Below are 27,537 nucleotides of genomic sequence, written 5' to 3'. Positions count from 1 at the left end.
GCAACCCTCATTGAATCCCCCCTCAATGTTTGACACTGAGACTTAATTTATTTCTTCCTGATTTACAAAACTCTGTGGTCATTTTTCCTCAAAAAATAAATCCTGTTTTGTTTCCTTGGAGACGTAAATATTTCCTTCTTAGACAAGGTATCATTTCATGCACTTTCCTGGTTTAATGAACCCTTCTTTGCCTCAGTCAGGATAACATTTCTTTCATTCTGCTGCCCTTTGGTGACTTGTTGCAACTGTTGTCTTCTCCTAAGGTATGTATTGTAATCTATAGGCAACCTTCACAAAAACGAGCCTTGGCATATCTAAAGTATGTTTTACCAAAAGCTGGAAAATTCAAGGTGTGGGAATTACACTTACAACTGTTGCAGTCCAAAATTCGAATACCAGCAGAAAAAGAACTGCTAGGATTAAACAGGAAGCCTTGGACCCCAGAGGCTGGGGAAAAAAACACCATTTAAAAGACCAGACAAGATCCATTGTCCTGATCTCCCCCAGCAGGATGTGGAGAGACTTTGCATGATGCTATCAGATATCCCATTGTTTTCTCCCTCCCCGTGTAAATCCTTCTTTTGGGTAAAGCTGATCACCCTTCCCGAATGTAACTCTGCTTACTGGAAATATCAAACCTTTTTCCCCAAAATGTAAATACTGTGTCCAAGAAAGGTAAAATTATTTTTCTCCTTGTGTCACCCCTGTTACTGGAAATACTAATAGATTGTGGAAACCTCTGTTTGGAATAACCCTACCTCCTCATTAGCATGTAAGCCCCTGAGACCCTTAAATAGCACTTGCGTGTTCAATAAATCAGTCCAGTTTTTGCCTCTATATCTGGGATAGTGATAGCTTTATTGGACTGTTACATACAACATAACTGCTGAACAGTATTTTTGTTTTTTAATATCTATAGCCTAGTAACAATGATTGATCACTCGGTATTTCAGTATTATTATGTGGTAACAAAGATTCTACAAAATGAGTAAAAATCCATCGCCATATCTCCTTCTGCTCACAAGGCAGATAGGATAGCATCAAACAATGGACACAGTCTTAAAATAATTGCCTGACTAAGCCTGTCTTTCCTTAGCTGCTGAGGGCCAAGAACCAGTATCTTATATTTATTTACCAATGCTTGTTTTGTGTAGAACCATGCTATTTCAGCACACTTTCAATATTCTGGGAGAAAATGAAGACTAAACCCCATTAGATTAACTGTATTACAATGTTTTTCTTTCTTCTCTTTTGGACAACTTTTTGCTCTGTTTGATTCTGAGTAGGCACATAGTTAAACAAACTAGTCTATCTTCTGAATCTTTTGCATGGTCTGCAGTGAGACAAGTCTTGCACATAAGTGATGCTCTTAGAAATAGCAAAAAATCCAGTTTAATTAATATCTGTGGCTCACAAATTAATTCAATAAAACCAGCAAAGAGTACATTTTCTAATACATGTAGCTCACATTCACAACTGGAAAAAGGAGTAAAACAGAGTATTTTTAAGTCAGATAAAAACAGAAAAACCTTAGAAAAGTTGTATTCACAACTTACTGAAATAATCCAAGTGATCAGAAAATATGGAAAAAATGTTAGCAAAGAAAAAGAAACTTATTTTACCTGGGATAGTTTCTAGAAGTAACAAATGGAAATAGAAGAGCAACAAATGAAGCAAGATGTTTCTGCTGAAAATAGATGCATCAATGCCTGGTATAGTTGAGCGAGTTCTGTGTGCAAACTCATAAACAGAAAAGACTATAAAATGTGAAGATGGTGAGTGTTATTGCTAGCAGTCTGGTTATAAGCTCTGAAAAAGACTTTACAGAGATGAGGGATAAGATGAAGCATTTTGCCAGATGTAGAATAAATAGGTCACTATTCCCATAAAGATAATAATTTTCATTGCTTTATAACAGATCACAGCTTGCAAATGCTACCTTCAAATTGTTTCCAGAAGGAACACAAACCTAAAGAACGTTCCTTGTTTTGCATTATGCTCTAATGCCACACAGTATGCTCCTAGTTACACTTGTGCACGTTAACATAGATCATGACTGCAAATACATACTGCAACAGTTTCTTCAGCTGTTAAACTAATAGTATTTCATCCAAGTGAAGTAGCAGAGTGGTTCCATCTAGAGGAGGAGTGTGTAAACACTACTCATTCCTGATGACTGGCTGTTTTTAAGTAAAGAATAGACATAAACCATTAACACAGCACACTCAGTATAAAGGCCCTGCCACCTGGTACCACAGCCCTACAAATAATCTGTTTCTTACAGTAGTGCATGCTTGGTTGAACCGAACAGAAATTACAATGTTATAAGCATCAAAACTATTAACATTTACAATCTAGATGGTTCAGGGCATATCTGCAGCCATGAATAATGTTAAAGTTGATGTGACTGGAAATGACATATAAAAGAGCTCTACAAGTGCTCTCTGAGGTATAAATCAAACCGATGCTTCGTTCACTCACTAACCAACAGATTACTTTTTACAGAACCATAGAATGGTCTGGGTTGGAAGGGACCTTAAAGATCATTCAGTTCCAAAGCCCCTGTCATAAGCAGGAACACCCTTCACTGGAACAAGATGCTCAAATCCCCATCCAACCTTGTGTTGAACACTTCCAGGGATGGGGCAGCCCAAACTTCTCTAAGCAACCTGCTCTGGTGTCTCACCATTCATATAGCGAAGAATTTCTTTGTAACATCTGCCCTCTTTGAGTTTAAAATCATTCTTCCTCATCCTATCACCACAGGTCAGTGGAAAAAGTCCCTGTCCGGCTTTCTTGCAGGTCCCCTTCAGGGACTGGAAGGTGCTGTAAGGTTTGCCCAGAGCCTACCCTTTTCCAGACTGAACAATCACAACTCTGCCAGCCTGTCTTCACAGGAGAGGTGTTCTATGCCTCTGATCATGTTCATGGCCCTCCTTTGGACTCACTCCAGCAAGTTCATGTCCTTCTTATGTTGGGAGCCCCAGAGCTGAATGCAGTGCTCCAGGCAGGGTCTCAGGAGAGCAGAGTAGAAGGGGAGAATCACTTCCGCCAACCTGCTGGCCACACTTCTTTTGATGCAGCTCAGGATACAGCTGAATTTCTGGACTGCAAACACACATTGCCTAATCATGTTGAGCTTCTCATCCACCAACACCCCTAAGTCTTTCTCCTCAGGGCTATGGTTCTTAGTCCACTCAGAATACTCTCTGCCCAGTCTGTACCTGTGCTTGGGATTGCCCTGACCCAGATGCAAGACCTTGTACTTGGCCTTATTGAAATTCTTGAGGTTGGCAAAAGCGCACCTCTCAAGTAGGACAAAGTCCTTGTGCATGGTATCTCTGCCCTCCAGTATGTCAACTGCACCACACAACTTGTTAACGTCAGCCAACTTGCTGACAGTGCACTTTATCCCACTGTCCTTTTTGCTGACAAAGATGTTAAACTGTCCCAACAACGACATTGAGCCATTGGCCACAACCCTTTGAGTGCGACCATCCAGCCAATTCCTTATTCACCGAGTGGTCCATCTGTCAGATCCATGTCCCCTCAGTTTAGAGACCAGGATGCTGTGCAGGGCAGTGTCAAATGCTTTGCACAAGCCCAGGGAAATGATGTCAGTTTCTCTTCCCTCATCCACCAATGCTGTAGCCCAGATGTAGAAGGCCACCAAATCTGTCAGGCATGATTTTCCCTTAGTAAAGCCATGTTGACTGTTACCAATCACCTCCTTATTCTCCATATTCCATAGCATATGGGATTATGTTTCCCCTTTTCAAGTCAATGAGAACTTCACTTGACTGCCATGACTTCTCACGTATGATGGATAGTGGCTTAGCCACTTCATCTGCCAGTTGCCTCGGGACCCGCAGATGCATTTCATCAGGTCCCATGGACTTGTGCACCTTCAGGTTCCTTAGATGGTCTCAAACACGATCTCCTACAGCAGGTAGTTCTACATTCTCAGTCTCTGCCTTTGCCTTCTGTGACTTGAGTGGTGTGGCTGAAGCATTTGTCAGTGAAGACTGAAGCAAAAAAGTTTTTGAGTACCTCAGTCTTCTCCATGTCCCAAGTACCCAGGTATCTTGTTTCTGTCTTCAGAGGTACTACATTTTTCTTTGTTTTCCTTTTATCACCAATATACCTATAGAAGCTTTTGTTGATGCCCTTGACATCTCTGGATAGATTTAATTCTGTCAGGGCTTTGCTCGGAAAATTTTTCAGTATTCTTTCAATGTTCCTGCTGGAAGGGGGTGTTTAATCACACCAGACCATTGCAAGACTTTTACCAGAAGAGATTCTGCTCAGTGAAGGACTTTTGCTATGTTCAGCACTTCACCAAATCTATCTTTTCCACTCAAATATAAAAGTATTCTTTTATTTTCTATCATTTCCCTGTCAGTAAGTTACTAATTTTGCCACTTTAGTATAAAGATAGTAGGAAAGACATTAAACATTGCAATCTTCCTTAGAGAATTCAGGAGACTCAATTAGTATTGTAAGACAGCCAGTTAATTTATCATGACTTCACAGTCTCATAAAATTGTTATGGAATGCCAATTCATCAGAAAATGTATTAAAATTGCCAGGAGTACTTAAATTTTTCCTCTACCACTGAAGTCAGTAAGTACTGTACTCAACGACATTATATCCAAGAAGAGTAGAAGGAAAAAGTAAGTGCTGAAAAGGAAAACATACAGTCACGAAAGAACAAAACAACCAAACCAATAAAAGCCTAAGAACAAAGAACAAAAACATTTTTACCAACTAAGAATGACAAAGTTCATGACAAAGTGTATGAAGTGGGAGAAAAGGTAGAGGATAAAAAGACTGTGAGCTGAAAAGACATGAAATATGAAAATGGGTTACATTTTACTTGTAGCAATCTCAAACTAGTTTTAAGTGTTTAGTTTCAACAAATACTCTTCAGGTTTCATACAAAATATTATATTTCTGCACACATACTTGTGCAGCAGGATTCTCCTTCCATCAAAGAGTCAGTTTTGTGGAAAGGAAGTGCCCCAGGCCTCTTTCCATATGATTTGTTCACAGCCACAGGATGAATCATTGGTGGGTCTGGAGACAAAGGTTATAAGTCCTGATTCCCACTTATTAACTCCAATAGCCTAATCATACAGTGGTCTAAATGTATAACTTGTTGCAAATTTGCAACTTATTTTCAGTAATATACCACAGGTTTCAGAAAACACAAAGCCTTTCTAAAAACACCTTATTTAAACAGAGCTTCAGAAAACTGTAATATTAAAATAATATGCATAAAGTAAAGTCAAGGTGGGGGAGGAAGAGGAGTTTACAAGTGAAGAAGGTTGATTTCACCAGTTTGAGCTTTTCTTGCTAGTAACAATGCAAATAATGTCACCAATTTGATATACCCAAATTAGAAGGGAATAACAAAATAATGCCCCAGTTAAGCAATTAGTGAAATAGTGATAGGATTACCAGAAGAAATAGGAATTCAGCCTTAACAGATGAGAATAGAGGAAAGTAATAAAAATGGGGTTCTATAACTCTTTACTTCAGTATAAAATTAAAATTGTGATATTACTCCTGTCTTGAAATTTTAGCTTTTTAAATATATTACTCAAACAGCTACATTATGTATAGAATAAAAAAGCAAAGCCAGCAGACCCTTACTGCAGATATTGCCTGCAATATTTAACCCACCAGCCATATTGTTATATATATTTTTTTACTTCAAGATGCAAAATGAGCTATAAATGTTCCATTTAATTCTCCTAAATGTAAGATTTATTTTTTTTTTCAAAAGAAGCCCCTTTTGCTAGTTAATTAAATTCAAAGGCTGTACCTAGGGAATGCAGTAAGAAGAAAGAATTTAAAGAAGGGAGACAAGAAAATGTATTTTCTTTGAACAGAGGCTTTGTAGTCCAAACTCTGTGCTATAAAATGGAAAGCAATCATTTAAATGGAGCCACAGAGTCCAAAAGAGAAATTATGACTACTTAATTATGGGACAGGAAAAACAACAGGAGCAAATGTGTGAATTTTCATGTGAAAAGACTGAAGTTGTAATCTAAACAGTTTAGCTTCAGTACTACTCCCCAGCATAATGAATAACAAGTTGTTAGACAATTGTAGCAGAGTAAATGCAGGTAAAGGGAATTTATTTCTTTTCATTTCATCAGTGCAAAGTTTAGCAGTCCTAGTTTGACTGGTATACAACAACTAAGAGAGTCTTGCTTCAGATCACTTTCCCCTTAAATATTGCCACATCAGTTTATTCCACTTTATTCACTTACTATCTTCTTTCCACACTACCAAAGAGAAATATTAGAAAATTAGGGTATAGAAAAAAATGCAAAAGAACTTCCAAAAAATATTTTAAATACAGAAAATATGCTCCAAATCCATAGATTATGTGTTGCTCCATAACAGTACTAAGGCACCCAATATTGAGGGCAGTCCAGTCACTAAAAAAGGTTAAAGGACTATTTTTCCTTTTCCAGCCAATTCCTTTAAGTTATATTTGTAACAGGTTTATGCTAAAAGAACTGCTCTAAATCTCATCATCAGTAAACCACAACTTCTCTATACTTCCTTTCCTCCTTCTCAGCATGTGCTTTTCTGCCTACAATATACAAAGAGAATCACAGAGGTAAATCCTGATAACATCAGTTCATCCATGGCTGCCTTAGCCGGCAACTTTTACTTGTGAACAGCTCAAACTCCCACTAAAACTGATGACAGCAGCAATGGAAAAAAGAGGGATAGATGCCAGACTAGGTTTAACAACACAGGAGTGTCAGGGATCATAGAAATAGCCCTTCAGGTGCAGTCCTAGGAAGGGAAAATACAAGGCTGAGGCTAATGTCAACAGAAGGAAAAGAAATTTAGAAATGTGAAGCAAGAATTCCGCAGGTCAAAACCAGAGAAGCATGGTGGAGAAGAGTAAAAAAAGTAGCTATATCTGGAAAAAAACCAAAACTATAAATCAGCAATGAAGAAGAGAAAGGGAGGTAGAGAGCAAAAGGAACAAGGGAAAGGACAGCATCTGCTATGATAAAGAATGGTCTGGTGAGGAACATGATTAAGTGATAGATGGAAAAGATTACAGTCTCAAAAGGAACAGAAAAAAAAAGCCCTAGTCCAAATCTAACACCACCAAAAAGAGAACATTTCCTCAGGAGGTCTGAAATATCCTCCAGACACAGGTACAAAAAGCCTACTGTCTGGATTCTGCTCACTGCTGCAGGCAGAAAGCTCTCCAATTACAGTTCCCACCGTTAGACAAGAAGCATCTTGAAACAAAAACGACACCAAGGACCTTAATTACGTTAAACTAAATTACACAGTACAAGCCATACCATAAATTTCACTACTTATATTTAAATAAAGTTTATATTGTTTTGAAATGCATTTTTAAAGAGTTTTACCCCCCTTTTTTCATGGCAAATTACAGTAGTCCTTTGTTAAGGATGAGAGCCAGAGTAATGAATATTTGCCTTTCAGACGTCATCTCCAGGTTTTATCAAATTAGTTCTAAAGCTAAGGGAAATACTTAAAACATTGGCTCAATCTTATTCTGAATAGTCCATCCAGCTAAGCAAAAAAGTCATTTGATAATTCTAGAAAAAACCCAAACCAAAACAAAAAAGCACACAAAAATTTGAAAGGTCAACAACATGAGTTTTCAAAAAAATTAATATTTTTCAAACAAATCACTATTATATACAATGTTGTGAAATCCAGACAACTAAAGATTTTAAGCTGTTATTAAAAGTACAATGGATTCCAGCCTATGGCTTGCCTATCCAGATTAGCATTTGTTGGTCCTCCATGGCTACATCCATACCTACTCTTCTGTAAGAATGGCAATAAACAAGTACTCTGCAAACAGACCTGCACCCAGAGAAGCCAGGAAGCTCTGTAGTACACTAACATGCTCAAGGTGCTTAAATTTACCTGTCTGTGTGCTCTGGTAGATGACTTCCAGATGTGTATTTCGTTACTTCCATGTTCACTGACTTGTAGAGTCTTTCAAGAAACAATATGGACTCTCCTCCTTGATTTCACTTGCCATGGATAAAAAGTTCAGAATCAACTCCTATTATGTTGCCATAAAAACAATTTTTCCAGTTTGGCTGGAAAGTTGCATCATTGCAAATGAGATCACTCACAGCAGTAAGAGAAGGCAGCACATACAGTCAAGCAAAGAGGTTGACAGAATTGCTCTGTTCAGAAACGTGCAGATTCTGGAATTATCTTGGACTCTGTGTTCAAACAGCCTTCATTTCCAGACACATCCAGGGAAAACAGCAGAGACCTGGAGACAGTGTAAGATTTCTGAGTGACCTCCATCAGACTACAACTTGTCTTGAAAGTTGGACCAACAGATGGATAGACTGGACTAAAGTTTGAAAGTGAAATAAACTGGTCAGTCTTCAGGTTCCAGTGCTTTTAGATGTTATCGTGCAGACAGGAAGAGTTGTGAGAACATTTCTGGCCAACATACAATTAGTTTTAAACTCCACTTCCAGAAAGAGATGAGATTGTTCACTGGAAGGACTCCACACAGCTGGTCCTCAATACTACCCCAAATAGATCCTGTCTGAAAAATGGCATAACCCCATCTCACACACATGACTAGTGGAATAAGGTGAAGAAGTTATTTGGACTTATCTCCAGCTTTGTCATGAAAATGTCCAATATAAGAATCATTATTTCTGGAATTGGGTATTAGTATGCAGTCATAATGTTCATATGGCACATCCTACCATTAGAAGCTGCAGATTATTCCACACCATATTAAACATATTGCATTAAATGACACTTCAGCCTCCCATCCCCCTGATTACCCACCAACCCAGAGAAACTGCAGAACAGGACGAGAAAGAGTCAGGACTTAATGCAGGCATTACATGGTGCCATGACGAAGGAAGAGTTAATGAGAGAAAAGCCTGGAGAGAACTCCTGAGCCAAATTTCATTTTGTTACCATTGTGTGGTCTGCACATCACTCAACAGCTGCAAAGCGTGGAGAGAAGGTAAAGATATATACAACCCACCCAGGCCTTCAATTTTATCCCTGCACACAGATGCAGGACTAATCTCTGTGCATGACAGTCTAACATGCAAGCGATCACAGAAAGAAGCAATGTATGAATACAACCATCTTCTTTACCAACAATGCTGCACCTCCAAAGAAACAATGTGAGCCTGTGTAACTAAGGGTAATGATCTATTCCTGACCCAAAAGATCATCAAAGGGATTGATTATGCCAAAGATCTGCACCTGGACCAGAATTTTTAGGACCTGGACCAGAATGAGCTGTTTTGGAAGCAAACAACAGTCAGTTAGATTTGGTCATATGTTTTTGGTTACATAAAGTACAGAATCTTAAACTCCCCCCAAAATGAAAAAACACCCCAAAGTTCTAAGGTGGATCATTCACCACTACAAATCCATAAGCAATTTCAGAACTGTACACTAATAACCCAGAATAAAAGTCTAATGTTTTTCCCCAGTGACTCAGACGTTAATAAAAAGGGTCATATCTTGGCTCACTTTGATTTCAATGCTTTCGTCCCAAAAGAATCACGCAGTACAACCTCAATTAGCCCAATGCCATGGGGAACGCCAAAAAAATTTAATAATAGTGGGTTTGGATAATCAAGGATTCAAACAACAGTGAGAATTTTTATTGTAATTAAGTTATTTAAGAACACGGTCATCTTTCACGTAAGAGGGACCAGATCAAAAAGATCAAGGGCAAACTTCATTTCACTTGTCCTAACTAAGACGGAGCAACCTTCTTTTTTATAAACATTTAGCGGGGTCTTCAGAATACCACAAGATCCATCAGCATGGCACAATACCATTTACACAAAAAGTATCACAAAATAAGGTACAAACCTTAATACTTTATAAAATATTCACTAAGCATCTTTCTCTCCATTGCCCATAAACATCAAAAAAATGATGGCATTCATGGGGTTTAATCTGAGACTAAAGCTGAGTAGATGTCATGGCCATTCACAAATGAGTGTTCTGACACTCCCAGGTTGTGAAACAGGCAAATATTTTATTCTGTCTAGATAATATTATTCACAATGGCTGGTGCTACAACAACAAGGAGAAATGAAAGGTGATGCATCTCAAGAGGTCAGTATTTTCAAATGCCCTAAACTCCACTGGCTTGAGGGAGCTAACAGTTAAGAAATACATAAAATGTATTTGTATTTCAACTTCTGCATAATAGTGGGAATAGCTATATGTCAAATAAGTATCGGTATAAGCAATGTCCGAGTTTTGCTTTTATATTGAATTGATGGTTAAAAGTAACTATGCACTGGTTTTTGCCTTGTTTATACAAAATGCTGTACTATTTTAGTTCTTACCTTGATCTTGTCTGATGCTCCATACTTCTGCCTGCTTCTTACAGAACAGTATCAAGTATTGCACCAGTCAGAACAAAATACATCAAAAGTCAAATTAGCTGTACAAAACAACTATGACCACACTCACATTTACAATTGGTTACATCTCTGCAATATGTTATGAAGAGATGTGTTTTCTTTTTAATAATTTTATTCTCTTCATTAATCCCCTACACAAACTTTGACCTAGATTGCACCTATTTATGACCTTGCTTGTTCTGTGATCGATTTTTAAGCACTGTCTAAAAGACCTTTCTTTCTATGGCACAGAGAAACACACAGCATTTCTGACAACAGAATTATTTCTCCTGATGCCTTTGCTCTTTCCTTCTGCAACAAGCTACAAGCTGCTTGTTGCTAATACTCAGAAATTTCAATTTGCAGCTTAGCCTGATCATTGCAACCTCCTGCTTCTCATCATGTCTCTCTGACAACTGAACAGCAGAATAGAAACTGAGTGTTAAAACACAAATTAATTACTCAGGAGATTAGCATATCAGTTGAGTATAGTTCAGACATATTTCAACTAATAGTCAATCTTTTTCATTACTAATACTTGAGCTTTGGTGCTGGCCTTCCTTGTGGAATTTGTTGGAGACAGCCATTTTGCAAGACAGAGCAGTCATACCACACCAGAGTATTGAAGTACTCTGTTCTGGAAAGCAAATACACTGTGCAAACCAGCAGGCAATACTTCTGCCACTGTACTACTGCTCTTTTTCAAAAGAACTACCTCATAAGATTATTTTTATGTTCCTCAGGGTCTTTCAAATAATTTTTGTGCCCAGACCCTAATTGCTTAAACTTCAATTTATTTTCATTTGTCTTACACAGATAAATAGATGTCCTTTTCTAATGACTCCACTTAAACAGAGCTACTAGCAAGAATAAATAAACAGCTAAGAAAAAGAAGTCAGAATGGTCAGACTTCCAGTCTTTTAACACTACAGGTTTATTTTAAAATAAGATATATTCTTGAGAATATGAACAAGTTAGAAGAAAATAGATGACAAGAGACTCATACCCGTTAAAAAGATCCTTGTGTCTTTCGGCTGTAAAAACTTACTTCACATGTAGTTAGCACTCTGGTCAGTCACTCAGCTATACATTAAAATATCTGCCTCAGCCATACCATACCATCATATATATTAGGAGTTGAACATAGAAGTTAGCATCATTCTTACACAAATCAAAACTTACATAGGAAACCCGTACTCGCCGTCGGTGCACCAACCCACAGCACTGCATGAAGAGGACAGCAGACAACAGTCAGGGTATGCTTTCACCAAGCTTCAGTCATTCCTGTCTCGTCTGAGACACTGTCCATCTCTCCTCACTTTTCAGCCCCAAGTGCAAGGGAACAGGTAATAAAACAGTCACCCTTCAGCTCCCAAGATGTTTTAAATTACGTTGAAGACAGACGAAACTTATTCTCTCTGAGTAAATCAATCTCTTCTGTTTCCGATGATTTAAAAAGAAAGGCAGAAAAAAAACCCCAACAACAAAAACCCAGAGGCACGTCTTTATTTCCTCAGCATCCAGTTATTACAAAGCAAATTCCGTATTCGTATGCATCCTTTACTACACGTGGCGTAAGGTTTGTATCGACCATTCTGAAGTTGGGAGAGACAGAGACATAACAGGATCTTTATATCTCAGACCACTGCAACCCTGGCTTTCCGAAGGTCTCTTGCTGCTGCTGCTGTCGCTGCTGCTGTTGTTATTGCTGCTGCTGCTGCTATTACAGCTTTCTTCCCAATGCACAAACCAGCAAGAGCATCCTTGCTTCAGTGTTACCTCTGGTCTTAGGCATATCTGATTTGTTAATTAACCCTTCCCAACAGCCTGAAAAAATGATGGAGTGACTTTAATTCACTCTGGATTCACAGGACTACAGAACCACCCTCCAAATAGGCAGATGCTTTGTCTGGCGATACGTGTTTCACATGAACTGTAGGCAGGACTGCTGAGTGGCCTTGCTACCTGACTTGCATCAGAGGCACAGTCTCCTCTGCTGATACTGTTTACAAAAAGAACTTGAGAGAACATTAAAACTCAGAATACACACTTCAACCTTTTTTTTCTTTTTACCAAAAACACTGAGAGAACTAATTAAATACTTGGATAATTGAGACTTACAGATAATGATTTTGAAAAGACGAATATAATGAAAAATTATTACCCTTAAAGTAATAAGGGTACACTTCTGAAATCAGGTCAGGTTAAATTAACCTGTTTATGATCACAGTTCATCACTTTTCTTTTGGGAGAGACCGAGTATTCCAATATCGAAAGGGCTTAATAGCTACATTATATCTTAAAATTAAGTCCTTCACTACTTTATAGCAGTGGTCTAAGAGTCGCAAATGTCTCCAGTATCACATATCTATGGTCAGATAAATATATGAGGCACTTTTTTAACATTGAGGTGTACTTAACTCTTTCACTACCAGCATTTTGCTAAAAACCAGAATATGCAGTATGCTGAAAATATTTTTAGTACAATAACAGCTATTGTTACTAAAATAATATTTAATATATTAATATTTGTTACATTGATTATAATAATTTTAACTCTAATTATATCATAATATTATTAAAAGCTGCAATGAAAAAATTAGAGATTATACAAGATATCTTTATCTTGTTTTTATGTAAACTGTGTGATCATGACTAATGAAAAGGTTAAATCTTTTCAAAAAGGTAAAGAAAAAGAAGATGGTACTCCTCAGAGGCTGGCTTGGGTTCCAAGCTTGAAAGAGGGGACTCCAAAGAATGTAAGTTATCTGTGTGTGGGCAAAATGTTATCAGATAATCAAATCAGTTGAATGGTGAGAAGAGTTTTATTCCAGTGGAAGATAATGAAGTTCGGCCCATAGAAATCAGAAGCCCTCTGACTCTGTGACAAAATCACGCAACTAAGAGAGTTAACATTTACAGGCCCAAAGTGTGGCCACTCAAACTCACTTCATGTACCTAACTCCTGCCAATTTCAAGTATGCTTTTTTTTTCATGTGTAACATCCCTCTTAAAAAAATTAAAAGCAGTGGTGCTAAGCATCTATGTGTCTTTGGGGAATAAAATGCCTATTTAGTCATTCAAATATCACTAGTTTGATTGGTTTGGGGTTTTGTTTGTGGTGGGAGTTTTTTGGTAGTTTTTATTCCACTCTATCTAACAACTAGCGGCTCCTACAGACACCAATGGGTTGACTGGTCTTTCTAAGTCAAGTATAGTTTTGGTGTAAAGCCACAACTGTTAGTGAAGATGTATTGCTGATAACTCATCCTAGCCGGATCTGCAGACCCTCTCAGCATCTTAAAAAAATATAATAAGACTAATAAAATTAAAAACAGGAAATTGTGGATATAAGGACCTAATCTATACACCTAAATCTAAGTTATCTTTATTTTACCTCAACACACAGTCAGATAGGTATTGATTTATTAGCAGAAGAACAGAAGTTGGTACTTCACGGTGACACATAAGGAAGTGTCCTTGTAACACTTTCACAGTCCAAAAGCAGTATACCAGATCAATAAACAATGCAGACCATTAATCTCACTAATCAGGACTGTTTAGAGTTACTCTAATAAAACCATTAATAATACCAATAATGACAACTAGTAGGAAGAAAAAAGCATTGTGAAGTCAGGACATAGTGAAAATTACCATAAAAAAGTATCATTTTTTAAAACAGCTAATGATAGAATAATACATTAGATACAGCTAGACAGAATAATACAGCAGTTTCTTACATATATACATAACAATCAGTTCTCTAAATTCTCTCCTTATAATGACTGCTTTTTACTCTTTTGGAAGATCCATACATAAACAGAAATATAAAAGCCATGCTTCAGCTATATGTTATACATTCAACTTCTTTAAAGATTTGTGAATTTTGTTTGGAAATCATCAATAATATTGGCTTCACGTAACTGTTGCACTTGTAAGGCAAATAATATGAAAAGTATCAATTAATATTAGAAGTTTCAATTGCTTCTAAAGAAGATAAATGCATCTATGTTTTTAATTATTCCTGAAACTCATCAAGAAGACCCATAGCAACCATGGCCATCTCTTAAAAAAACAGTACAAGAACTCATGCTCAAATTAGTCAACAACTACTCTCACAACCAAAGATTTCAGAATTTAACCATAAAATCTTTCCTTTCAACATAGACAGGAAAATTACTTCGATTTCTCTCTCTCTTCCTACTCCCAAATTACTAAAATACTTTGTCATGACCTACGTCAAACAATTACCAAAGAATTTTTTTTTCATTGTGAGTCCCAGTCGCTTTTTATGGAGGGATGAGGGAAGGATGACTATTTTGGGGACAGAAGGAACACAGATATGTCCAAGTCAAACTCCGTTATAGTTGAAATCCAGTAAAATTTTATGTTAAGCAAATATGACTTTTCCATAGTTGCCATAGGACAATGCAGTGAATACAGAATCAGACCACATACATTTTATGTTAAATTTTCTTCAGCACACACACTATGCCATGAAGTATCTTACCTTTTTTTTTTTTTTGTCTTCCACATTCTCATTACAAAATGTATGAGGTCTAGCAGTGTTTATTGCATTTAGAGAAACAATGATGACTATTGTATTAGCAAATTTTATCACTATCTTCCCTGTACTTTTTGGGTAAGCTTACTCTTAAGGCAAACTGCAAGAGTCTAATGATTCTCAGCAAAATTGCAACCAAAACTCCCCTTACCATTGTCACTCTAATAAAAAAAACTTCCATGCTGCCTTAAATTGAAGGTGTAACAAGGCATCTAACACAAGAATAACTAAAAACTAAAAATCTGAAAACCTCACTAAAAGACAGAAAACCACCAAGCCTGTGAAAGGTATTTTTTCCATGCTCTAACATTGAAAAAGAAAAATAAATATACGAATCTTGTTTTTCTTGTGATGTATTTTTGAAATGACCTTTTAGTTAGCCATTATCATTAAGACAATACCAAGGTTAATGTACTCAGTGATTGATTTTGTTTTTGCACACAGGGCAAAATAATAGCATCTTCAAAAAAGGAGCTTATCAGATACATAGAAAACATTCAGAACACTGGTAGAGACACTTGGGAAGCAGGAAAAAACATTGACATATATTCCGACAGGTACAATAAATAAGGAGAAACTTCAGAAGAGTTTTGAAGTATAGGTGAGGCTGATTTTCAAATATTTAGATGCAGCTTTTCCAATACTGAAACAGCACAGAAGAAAGGACAAAAGTTCCTATCTGAAATTAAATGAATGGGTTGGCATGAAAAATTGAATAGGAATGAACCTTTAGAGGGTAAATGAGGGATACAGTTATTTGTATTCTCCTTAAGTGCTTCATCTCACAGGTTATATAAACTGAAGAGTGGGAAAAGAAAAAAGAGGTTGTCAGAGAATTGTTGTCGTTTACTTTGATTGGCTTCCTCAGCTAACCAGCACTCTCTGGGTAAAGCCTCTGCCATCTCACAGTCACCCAAAGCTCGTGGCCAGATCGTCCATAATCTGATCAAGTGACTGCCCAGAGCTAATGAGATGGATCTGAAGTGTTTAATGCCAGCAAACTCAAGGAACAGCTGCCTCAGCTACCTCAAACGGCATTGCATCCATTCCAAATGAGAGTAATGACAGAAAAAAACTATGCTGAATCCTTTTCCTGGATGAAAAAAAAACCAAACCATAGAATAAAACCTCCCCTCAAAACACCTTATAAGAAGTCACAGAAAAAATGATTGTGTACGCTATGCTACCTTCAGAATCCATTACAGATAAGTTCTTTAAATTATTATTTCAGTTTATCCACAGAATCACAAAATGGTTGAAGTAGGAAGGCACTACTGGAGATCATGGGTCCAACACCCTGGTCAGAGCAGGTTCAGCAAGAACAGGTTGCTCAGGGCCATATCCAAGGGAGTTTCAAGTTATCTGCAAGGATGGAGGCTTCATAACCTCTCTGGGCAACCTGTTAAAAGTGTGAGACCACCCCCGCAAAAAAAAAAGCTTTATCTTATGTTTAATTGGAATTGCCTGTATTTTGTGGCTCTTGGCTAGTGTCACTCTAGAATGTCCATGTCTCTCTCATCCAAGGGAACCCAGAACTGGATGAAGCACTCCAGATGTGTCTCACAAGTGCTGAGCAGAGAAAGATCATCTCCTTGACTTGCTGGCAGTACTCTTCCTAACACAGCCTAGAAGGCTCTTGCGCTTTGCAGTAAGGACATGTTGCTGGCTTGTGTTCACTTGGAGTCCACCAGGATCCCATTGCCTTTTCTACAAAGCTGCTTTTAGATGATCAGCCCCAGTTTATACTAGTGCACAGGGTTATTTTTTTCTGGGTGGGCAACTGTGCATTTTCCTTTGTTGAACTTCATGAACGGTTGAACTTTCCATCAGACCTTTTCTTCAGCCTGTTGAGGTCCATCTGGAAGGCAGCACAGCGCTCTGACGTATCACCCACTTCTCCCAGTTTTGTAGCACCTACAAACTTGCTGAGGGTATTCTCCACTCAATCACCCAGACTATTAATGAAGAGGTTACACTATATTGGCTCCAGGACCACCTCTGGGGCACAAAACTAGTGACTGGACTCCAGTATGGGCTGCACTTCACACTGCTAAACACAACCCTTTGAGTCTGGCAGTTCAGACAAGTCATTTCACCATCCACTTATTTAGTCCATCATTTTCCCTATGAGGATGTCCTGGGAAACAGTTTGGAAAACTCCACCAGAGGAAGGATAAACAGCATCCATTCTTCTACCCTTGTCATCTAAACCTCATTGTAAAAGACTGTCAAGCTGGTCAAGCCCGATTTGCCCTTTGTAAATGGCAAATTTGCCCTTTGTAAATGGCAAATTTGCCCTATGCTGACTGGTCCCAGTCACCTGTTTGTCCTTCATATGTTTAATAATGGTTTCCAAAAGGACTTGCTCCAGCACTTTCACTGGGATCAAGGTAAAGGTTACCAGCCTGTAGCTCTCTAGATTCTTCTTTTTCTTCTCAGCCTTCATGGAGACCGTCGTTATATTTGCTTTCTTCCAGTCCTTAAAAACCCTTCCAAATCATCATGACTCTTGGAAGATCATCAAAACTACTTTTCTGGGACATGAGCTTTGTGTTATGGATACTCAGTGTAAATCACTGTCCCTCAGAAAGGCCTCTCTCCCTAAAAATTTACACGTACATTTAGGTTGCATCATAACTTTATTCTAAGTATGTGAATGGATTCCTAAATTTGCATCAGAATGTTTAATTTGCTTCTAATTGTAATCCTTCTAAAGTTTTTCAGGCTCACTTCTTAATAGTTTACCTGAGTCAGTGTTTATGAAATAATGTATTATTTTTAGCTAAAGGTTTTTGGTATATTGGTCAGTTGCTAAACAGACTAATTTATGCATTAACATTTAATGGGAAGTACTTCAGGGAAACTGATTTGAGATATTTTAAGCCACTCAGTTATCCACAAATAAAGCATTTAAAGCATCCATGCAAAACTATATGAGGGGTCTATGGTGACAGAGAAATTATAACAAATACGTCTCAGACTTTTTGGCAGAATAAGTTGCTTCTGAATCCCTCAGTTTTCTGAATTGCACAGAAAGTGATGCAGTCTGTGCCCCTTAAAAATCAAAACCAAACCAAAAAACACATTCTGCTTATGAAGTTACAGGTAAAAAACCTATATGAGATTCTCAAAAGTCCAACTTTTACAAAGCATTTCCTATGTATTATGTAATAAATTACACACGCACACACACACAAAGTATGAAAACTCTGGCTCTTAGAAACTGCTGAAAATAACCTTAAGAATGTGACTTCTCTCAAGGAGTCTCATCTTTCTCCACATGACATTTTACTGATCATGTGCTGCACTTGATTCCTCACAAGGCTTTTAAAGAACCTACTTTTTTTGATGTCTAATACTTCCACTGCTTGAAAGACCACAATATTCTTCAGTCAGATGCCTTTTTAGTGGTATTCCAAAAGAATGTCTACTGTATCATCCATACATGATCTCTGTTGTCCAGGAAAAAAATTAATGTAATATAAAAAATATGCAATACTAGCTCAAGAATTCTGCATTCAGATTACATTTTTAAGTAACAGTTTGCTGATTTAATCATTGACAATGAGCTTTTGCAAAGTATGGTTCCCATCTTTCTCTCTTCTACCAGAAATGAATGTTGTTGACTTTCTATTAATGTTATAAATGCTTCTTCTCTGCTCACCTTTCTCTGGAAAAAAATATTGGTGTTAAGGAGTCTTCATGTTCATTAAGATCTCTTCATGCTGGCTGCCTCTACCTCAGAGCTGTACTGCTCAATTTTTTATTTTTTTTTAATCTTATAAAGCTAATGAAGTTGCACTCAATTTTTTCTAAAGAGACTGGAAAGGAGCAAAATGCTTTTAACCTGAAATATTTTGATTTTTTTATCTATCACTATGTTATTTTTGTTGGTTCAAATGTATTAATTAATCAGCAATATTTAGATCTTGCTTACAACTTCTATGCACACATAATTGCTGAGCAAAAATAGCTTAAATAATTTAAAAATTATCTTTAAGTAAAACAGTTCCTCATTGTTATAATAGCTGATCCTGAAAAGAAGCAATGTATGCAAACCCTACTTTGCCTATTCATCTAGAGAGGTAATCCAAACTGCAAATTTTTTCAAGCTCATTTTTTGATGTTTAAAGCTCTTCAAAGACAGATCATAAATAATTTGCCTTAAATGATCACTAACCTTGATTTATATGAATCTGCTAAGGTATCATCCAAGTTACAGCTGCAATTTTTCTCACACAGATTTACGTCAGAGAATTGCAACCAGCAAGTCATAGTTTAAACTTTCTAGGAGATCATTTTCAAACAAGTAAAATGAAATAAAATAAAATATTTCTTACAACCACTAGACATGAAATTTTGGTATTTGCTACCACTGGCAGTACCACAGACACTACTGGAGAAGAGAGGATGAATTCAAGGACAGCAGATACATAAACTGACACAAGTGCAAGTAGTGAGGCATATATCCTTTGAAAAAACAGGGAAAACGAGGGACCTCAGAGATCTGACAGGCTCTCTGCTACCCTCTTCAACTAGTATAATTTTTAACTACAGTTAGAGATCGACTACTGTGCTAGGACCACTGCTCTGATGCAGGATATTTTCTGTGATCTGCTATCCAAGATATCTAGTCTTCTTTAAAGGGTGTTCTGCTTACAGACACATGTTGTCTTCGTGCCAGCTGAAGTTCTTCATGTCTGCAGTTCACTCTGCCTCTTGTTATCCAAAAACATCAACTGTATTTCAGCTTCTTTCCTTGTGATCCTCTACTTGTATCCATCACCCTCTGTATTGGCAGTCTGCTTTTCAGGTTTTCCTGTCACACAGGTATTTGAACACACCATGTTTCTATGTGGTATCCTCTCTTCTTTCCTCCAATTTGTCTACAATCCTACTGTTTCCACCTGAGAACTCTAATGTTCAGATATGTTCTGCCATCAGTTCAGGTCATATCTTACATATACAGATGTTATCAGAAATTCATTAGCAATGCACTTTTGGCAGCTTCTACATCCAGTCATCTTTGTTTTCTCCTTCAATGTGAAGGTCATCTCTCACGCCATCTCAGACATAATAAGCACCTCTCCCTAGTCCCCAGCTCAAAAGTCAAGGACTTGTTTCTTTCTCAGTAAAGAGAGTCTCCACCACCCCCTCCTTTTTGTTCTGCTCTTATGCCTACTCATTCCTGTACTTTAGGAATGTATTAAACAAGTTCCAAAAGTTAAATAATTTGCTGCATTGAATTTGATAATATGACTGTTATGAAACATTAAGAAGATGTCCATGCTACTTCTTACTGTTAGTTTCAGTTTCTTATTGTAGTTTCTTATGCTCTCTTGGCCCTATTTTGACCAAGATGTATGATAACCTTTCCCATTGCTTTTTAGATGAGATTTCTTATGGGAACAAAGCTTTATGTAATTCTGTGATTCTTCCTTTCATCCAGCAGATGGTTCTCTCTGTCATCACATCATCAGTTTCTCCACCTGTTAGTCAATTTAATTCATGTACTGGAAATTTCAAGGATACTTTGCTTCTGCAGGCTTGGTGACTACTAGAAGATGGATAAAATAAGAGATACCCAAACTCCTGATAATTACAAAATCATATGAAATTATAAACAAACATTACATGCTCTGCTACAATACTATATTGTGCCTATATGTGTGGGAAATCACCATATATATATAACTTTGGATCAGTCACATCACATGCTGTCACTTGCCTAGAAAGATTTATTATCATTGGGATATATGAAATAAAAAAAGGTATACAACAAAAGAAAATCAAGTTTCTGTAGCTCTACTGTTCAGAGAACAGCTATTTTTTTCCTTTGGAACTGAAAAGAGATTGAGAGAAGATAATTCATGTTTAAAAATCAACTTGCTGCAATGGCAGTTTTGACATTTTCAAAAATTAAATATCACTGTTAATTTCAAATGCCCATGTTATGGATAGAGATGCTTTTTTTTTCTTGATGAAAGAATTAGCTTTCCCTCAATCTCTCTTTAAGCCACTTTTTCCTAAATTTAAACAAAGCATATGAGCAAGAAAAAAAAAAAATGCTTCTAGATTGAAAAAAAAAGAGAGAGGGAAAAAAAAGATTACATATCAATTGAGGAGCTGCCTTGCCTGTTGCTTGGTGTAGTTCAGAGAGAGGATGGCAGCTGGATCACTGTCCAGAGGTTTTAGGGGTCGTTACTGCACCACACATTTCTTTGCTGTAGTTGTTCACAGTTCGTGCCATTGCAGGATATGGAAGATTGAGGAAACAGCTGTTACAGTTTTTATTTTAACAGCAGTTCACAGAAAAATAGGTAGTACAATATACAAAATTACAACTTAGAGCCATATTAATTTCTATTTCTCTTGGATTTGGTTCTGCATCAGAACTAAGAAGAAGAGGAGAAAACAGTATTTATACAGTCTGTGGACTCAGCAGCCTGCCAAGGTGTCTATAAAGCATACTAGGAGCACAAGCACTGCAGCTGCAGGTTTCTCCTTTCTCTACATTGTAGGGATGATATTTGAGGAAGGATAATTTATCTTACATATGCTACAAGGATATTAAAGGAAAACCAATGTGTAGTACAAAAGGAAGCCTGAAATGACACCTTTTCATGAGAGATTTTAACAGGGATTATGTTTTTTCTTTTGATTCTATTATGAGAAGACTACTTTCTTTTAAAAACAGAAAATGAATGTATCAAACTCTCCTATACTTGCAGTCACTCATTTACTAAGCTTTTAAACATTAGAAGATAAAGTGGTTATTTTCATAAGCATATTGTGTGTGGTTTCAGTCGCATCTGAAAATTATGCCAACTCAAAAATGATAGAGTATTCGATGTGAAGAAAAAAACCCAGCAATACTGTGGTACATTACATTTTGTTTAAAAAAAAAAAAAAATCAAGAAAATGAGCCGTTCTGTTTAATTACAGCCACTAGATGGCAAAGTTGACCAAAGAACTGTTACTAGTAACTAAATATTTGAAACTTGACTATATCTCTCTAAATATAAAAGGCTTATGTAAAAAATGCCACAGAAAATAAAAAAAGTGTAAAGCAATAAAAAGTCAATAATCATAAATGTATTTTGTGACATTATCTGTAAGTATTATTAAACTGCTTCATCAATCTATTAAAATCCTTAAAATAAAAGAAGATAAAATAATTTTAGCAGATGTTCTTGAAGTCACATGGAGAAATTACTGCACTGGGCAGCAATAAAAATACTGAATACAGATTTTAAGTTTAGAAAAGAATACCTATTAACACATACGCTATCTTCTGACTTGACAGCAGGCACAGTAATGCTATCTTTTGACTACATAAGACACAGTACTCCTTATGTTTCTTGACATAAAAGCTGCTTTTCTTCCTTTCAAATCAGAACAGTCAAACTCTCCATCTGGTTGCCTTTCAGAAAATACTTTAGAAAGACAGGCAGTCTTTTAACCTTTTCTTGCAGTATTTTACTCTCCTCAACCTGTTCTGTCTAGTTCTTATTTTTTCTCTTTATTTTAGCACATCTGCTTGTTGATTCATGCTTTAAATTAAATTCCAAGCTGTCTATGCTTACACATCCCAATGTACTGGGTTCAGTGGTAGCTCCAATGCAGCTAATCATGACATGAAATACACATTAGTTAATCCACAAATTCTCTGCAAATATACTGCAAAGAAAATCCCACCTGACTCATCTGTAACTCGTTAAAGAAAGGAGTTTGGAAGAAGAGCTTTTCTGTCCCACAGTCCCCATAAGGCTACTGAAGCATCACTTAGTAAAAATCTATTCACAGTATTAGTATGTCTCTCTACCAAAAACAAAACAAAACAAACAAACAAACGAAAAACCCACAAAAAACATTAACCAGGAGCATGAAGTGCCCAAAGAGTGCACAAAGGCAGGAGGATCCTGGCATGTTTTCTCATGTTTCATGGGAAATATCTGCTTAGCCCCAAGATAGAAGTATGGTGAACTGCAATGGCAAGGACTTTAGGCTTGACTGAACTACTTAACCAGTCAGCAAATTATAAACTTACTGTATTGAGCGTGTGTGCTAATGGTAAGCTCCTGTCATATTAAGCCCCTTACAAGCCACTGGGGCTACAGCATCACACTGTCAAGGGAGGGAGACTAGAGAGAAAAAGGAGTGTGAGCATCAAAGGGGAGACAACCACTGCAGATAGGAACTGCTCAACAGTTTCGATTGTATTCTTTACAGTAAAACGGGACAAGCTACTGCTGAGGATCAACACTATTTAGTTTGCATTTTCTATTAAGTGACACTCACTAAAAAAACATCCCACTCAGAACGAGGAGGAAAGAAAACAGAAGAAATCAACCCAAGAACGAGTCATTCCAAAGCAATGAGCACTGCCCATTTGGAAAGTTACCAGCTACACGCAGTAGATGTGGAATGTATTTTTGCTCAGTAGCATCCACTTCCATTCCTAGATGTGTGTCATTTAACATGTCAGTAAACCACTGATCACACTGACACAGTTACAAAATCTATGAGCTTCTGTGTAATGCGAGAGGTTAAAATAAACAGCCAGAACCACGCTGAGTTCTTAACCTAAACTGCTGCATTTCTCTATCCAGAGCACAATATGAGAAGGAGCAGGGGATGATAAAGGAGGAACATAAGACAAAGCACCTGCTAAGCACATTTGAGCACTTCAATTTCAGGAGTACATGAGAGACAGAGCAAGGTACTCTCACAGCTAGATACATTTGTTTTTCAATCCCCAAAAAGGCAGGATTCTGTTGACAAGTCACTTAGAAGCAGCTTATAATGATGTCCACAGTGAGGGCACACGTGAGCCCCCACATCTCAGAGGCTCCAAACCACTCACTCACAGCGCTTCTATGAGGTGTAGAGTTCATCACACATTCCCAGAGGGGCATAATCTTGGAAATCTTCTTTCCTGCAGAAAATCTTCTTCCCCAGGGAAACACAGCATCATCAAGACATATATGAACAGACTAGAGTCAGTTCAGCCAAGGCCCATGAAGATGATTAAAGGCTTGGAGCACCTTACATGAAAGAAGAGAAAGTTGGTAAAGTTCAGCCTGGAGAAGAGAAGGTTCAGGGAGACCTTATCCATACGTTCACATACCCAAAGGGATGTCACCTATGCAGTGATGCCCCATGCAGCACAAGAGGCAATGGGTACAAGCTGAAATACAGACAATTCAAATTAAATATTAGAAAACTATTTTATAGTTAGGGTGGTCAAGCACATTTAACAAGTTGCCCAGAGAGACTGTGCAGTCTCCATCCTGAGACATACTTAAAACAACCAGCTCTAGCTGAGCCTGCTCTGAGAAGGGGGTTGGACTAAATGATCTCCATCTATGTCTTTAACAGAATTTTGCCTAAATTTAACTTGCAGCAGTCTTGTTGCTTAAAGAAAGAATTTACAATCTCCATTTCTTATACTACTTAATGTTTAGCTTTTAGAATACAATGGGAGAGTAACGCCCTATTATTTCTGCATTGTAAGAAAGGGTATTTAATTTTTATTGAAAAGAACTCTGGTTTTCTACATCTGTCCTTACTACTAATGGAAAAAGAAATGTATTCAAAAGACAATTACACGATGCTTTACAATTGTTTGTGAAGCTGTTATAGACATTGAGAAGAAGCTGGAAAGTTGCAAGAATGCACTGCTATGAAAAAGTAAACAAAAACTACAACATTTAAAAAAAAAACAACAAAACATAACAGAATTTTCCTTTTACAGCAGTTTCACTGTCTTCCAAAGCCTTCTTCAAATATTCCCTCCATAATTAAAAAATTTGTTGGACTCTTGGAAAACAGTTACTATATTTCTACTGAATTGTGTTGTTGCTGATTGGCAAACCATAAAATAAGGAACAGAAAAGTTCAAACGACACACAAACTGTATTTTTTAAGAAGTTCACAGTACTCGGTTAAATTCCCTGATAGTTCTTCCTTACAAAATAAACAAACAAAAACTCCAACTTTTTCTAAAATACATATCACAGTTTATTTAAAAGAAACATTTCTAGGAAAATAAATCTAGTACAGTAAAAGCAGTTGGTGCAATATGCAGTGGATTTTCTGCAGATGATGGGCAATATTTCACTATTTCCAAACAAATAGAAGTAAATAACAATCACCTCTTAGACTGGCTTCCTAATAAAATAAAACTTGTGTCCCTCTTTGTACTGGGCTCATTTGCCAGTTTTGGTAATATTTGACTAAGGGAGACAACCTCACTTAACATTAATTTCCAACAAATTTCCTTAAATGAGTAGCCAAGTGAAAAGAAACTGTAGATTCTGTAGAAAACACTGAGGGATAAACATGGCTGCTATTACACAAAGGGCCACAATTTTGGATAAAATGCCTTAGAAACTAAGGCTAAATATATTTGAATAGATTTTGAAATAACAAAATAAATCCTATTTTATTATTGAATTTTCAGCACACTTCATTAAAGTAATTCAAAACATTCTTTCTTCTCCAACCTGACCCAAGGCCCAAGAAGGATGTCTGTGTTATGCAATGGTGAGTGAAAATAAACATATTACTACCAGTTTTGCAGCACCCTCTGGGCTTTGCCAGTCTCTGTGGGGATGTGGATTTCCCAATCTCTGACTCCATGGGCAGCTACGATACCCCAGACCAAAAAAAACCTAGAAGCCCTTGAGCTCCAAGGCTGGGGCTATGGGATAGGAGGCAAAGAGAGACAGAAAACCATAAGTTACACTTCTGACACCCTCGGGCTCTGCCAAATCGAAGACTTTTCCCAAATTAACATTTTGCAAGCAAAACCCAATTGAACCAGGAGACCCCAAGCTTCATCCTAGCAAACGTATCCAATGACAAGCAAGATGGCAAAGGGATGTCATCAAAATGTCACAACGATTGGGCTGATTATGCTTGTCTGGAGTTGGCAATGTTCCCAAAGTTTCTACAAACCCTACTGGAGACTCTAGTGGGTGAAGAGAGGCAGAAAAAAAAGAGAGGGAAAGAGAAGAATATGCTGATGATGGTGAACTATTAGCAAATTTAAGGGATAACTGGATGCAAAGTAGAAGAAAAAAAGGCAGTGCTTGGAGCATAGCAGTGAGGAGAAGAGAAGTTTGGACTGGTTTCATAGCAGAGAAGGGTAACCTGGGCAACTCAGATGAAAACAGATTTTTTTATTATTTATTTTTTAATAGAGACTTTCAAATATTTCTCCCCATTTTATTTTGGGCACTTCCAAAGCAACTCAAATCAAGCACCTCAGAGCTATTCAGTGTCCGAAAAAGGATGCAGCATGTGAATGAACAAGAATTTCCAGATGGCACATCTCGTGAACTCAAATAAGATATCCCTAGGGTATTAACTAATGAAATCTCTACTTCCTCCAGCTACTTGTCGCTTGGAAGAATTCAGATGGCATTAAAGCATTTCACTGGAAATGAAAACATTTTAAACCTCACAGTCCTACTTTGCTTGAAACCTGATGTGGTGTCAGGAAGCTCTTGTCTCCTGAGACACACTGCATACATGATAACTTAAGTCTGACTAATCTTGGCTTCTCTGTTTGGATGGTATATTGTTTTGACAACAGAGTGATCAGAAGTTCAAATGGACTGGAATGAGGGAAGAGCAGCAGAGCATGCACTGTAGGTTTCATAGCCATGTAATGTATACATAATAAAGAATACAGCACAATATTGTGAAATGCAGCATGTCATTATCATTTTTTTCTCCTAGAGGCATAATCAATTCAAAAAATGTTACCACTTGCAAACAAAAGTATGATACAGAAAGCAAACTGTAGTGCCATGTGCTGCTAATGCCTTTACATTTCCCTGTAGATGCAACTTTAAATCCTAAATGGGTATAACACTAAACATGGAGTGATGCCTAAAATGACTGAAAAATAGCAGCTCCATTCTGAGAAGAAACAAGAGCAAATAACTAAAATCATGACAGAATTCACAAGATGTCCTGCATAAAATAGGTTTTGAACTGTTCACAAATTAAGAAAGTAAATTGGTTTCCAGTAAAAAGAAAAAAGTCAGATTGTTTACACAGACATGAACAGTTCAGGAAATACTATATTAAGAATCCCAAACCTTTTACTTGATCTATAATGAAATGTTTAGTTTCTGTATTCTTAAACTACTTAATTAAAAAGAAATAAAAATATGGTCAACCTTGAAAACAAAAACTTTGTTTTGAAGCCAGAATTTAAACCCCCTTGCACCAACTTTACTAATTTAAAATGTAGCTTAATATCCGTCAGGGCCCTGCTGGCAACCAGCCAAATGCTTTCCCACTGCCCACCACCTCCTCCCCAGGGAAAGACCAGGAATTGGCATCAGCATCAGCATCACTCAGAGATGAGCAAACATAGGCCCCTTCCCACACCTGCCAGCAGTCCAACCTGGATGGGAAGCGACAGGAGAGATGGGGATGGAAGACATCTCCTTCTGACCATGGGCTGCCCAGTGCAGCCCCTGGCACTACTGTGCCCAAGCTAAAGTCTGCAGGAGTTTCAGT

At 37.3% G+C, this 27,537-nt stretch overlaps 1 protein-coding gene across 4 annotated transcripts in view; it reads right to left on the bottom strand.

Annotated features, from left to right (window-relative positions):
* The window catches only part of CACNB2 (calcium voltage-gated channel auxiliary subunit beta 2), a 243,561-nt gene that overhangs the window by 165,571 nt on the left and 50,453 nt on the right, over positions 1 to 27,537 (bottom strand). The window lies entirely within an intron of this gene.

The sequence above is a fragment of the Manacus candei genome, unplaced genomic scaffold, assembly GCF_025592945.1.
Source record: "Manacus candei isolate 608988 ecotype Guabito, Panama unplaced genomic scaffold, ASM2559294v1 h1tg000056l, whole genome shotgun sequence".
NCBI classification, from domain to species: Eukaryota; Metazoa; Chordata; class Aves; order Passeriformes; family Pipridae; genus Manacus; species Manacus candei.
Note: the sequence above shows the minus strand (reverse complement) of the source record. Positions and strands in the feature narration are given on the sequence as shown.